Source organism: Leptonychotes weddellii, unplaced genomic scaffold (assembly GCF_054177405.1).
Source record: "Leptonychotes weddellii isolate Sample4059 unplaced genomic scaffold, ASM5417740v2 HiC_scaffold_39743, whole genome shotgun sequence".
NCBI classification, from domain to species: domain Eukaryota; kingdom Metazoa; phylum Chordata; class Mammalia; order Carnivora; family Phocidae; genus Leptonychotes; species Leptonychotes weddellii.
In genome coordinates, this window is record NW_028002669.1 from 9 (window position 1) to 993 (window position 985).

General features: G+C 56.0%; 1 non-coding gene across 1 annotated transcript; it reads left to right on the plus strand.

Annotated features, from left to right (window-relative positions):
- The first annotated feature begins 450 nt into the window (after positions 1–450).
- On the plus strand, positions 451–522 carry TRNAE-UUC (transfer RNA glutamic acid (anticodon UUC)). The gene has a single exon. It is a non-coding gene; the product is annotated as a tRNA-Glu (tRNA).
- Positions 523–985: the final 463 nt, after the last annotated feature.

Genomic DNA, 985 nt, shown 5'->3' on the forward strand with positions numbered 1-985 from the left:
GGGTCGTAGGGGGAAGACCCCGGGTCCAGTTCGGGGCCGCCGAACCTTCCCGAAAGCGGTCTCGGGCCGCGCCACCTCGGTTGCTGCGTCCCCCGGAGTCCACCTGGTGATGTTGGGGACCCCGGGGTCTCACGCCGGGCGCCTCCCCTCCCCCGTCCTCCCCGCGACGTCGTGTCCGCACGCGGCCCCCTCGCAAAGGCAGCTCTGAGCGGCGGCCGGGCCGGGCGACTGGTGCCGGCGCTCGTGGACCTGGCGGGCCTCGGGGCGGGACCGCTGTCCCCCACAGTGTAAGGTCTTCCCTGTGGGGCTCTTTTTATTGAGAGAGCAGGGAGGGAATGGCCTTAGGGGACAATTCCTGAGAGAGGTGTGGGTCACCCAGAAGAACGAGCAGACAGGAAACCACTTAACGCAGAGGGTACTTGTATCTCTTAAAAATAGCAGTGAAGCAGCTCCCTGGTGGTCTAGTGGCTAGGATTCGGCGCTTTCACCGCCGCGGCCCGGGTTCGATTCCCGGTCAGGGAATGTTGTTTTGCACTCAGTCCCTAAATGCCGAGGAGGTCAGGCCCCAGGGTCCGTGCGAACTCCCACGCCGGGAGAGGAGAGCTGGGTGAGCCCGAAACAGAGACTCCTCTCACGTCAGAAACCTAAGGTTTCACTTTCAGAATCTCCATCTAAAGAGAACTTGGAACTTCCAGTCACTTCTTTTTTTTTTTTATACAGTTTCTTTCTTTTTTTTTTTTTTTTAAAGATTTTATTTATTTAGGGCGCCTGGGTGGCTCAGTTGGTTAAGCGACTGCCTTCGGCTCAGGTCATGATCCCGGAGTCCCTGGATCGAGTCCCACATCGGGCTCCCTGCTCGGCAGGGAGTCTGCTTCTCCCTCTGACCGTCCCCCCTCTCATGTGCTCTCTCTCTCATTCTCTCTCTCTCAAATAAATAAATAAAAAATCTTTAAAAAAAAAAAAAAAAAGATTTTATTTATTTATT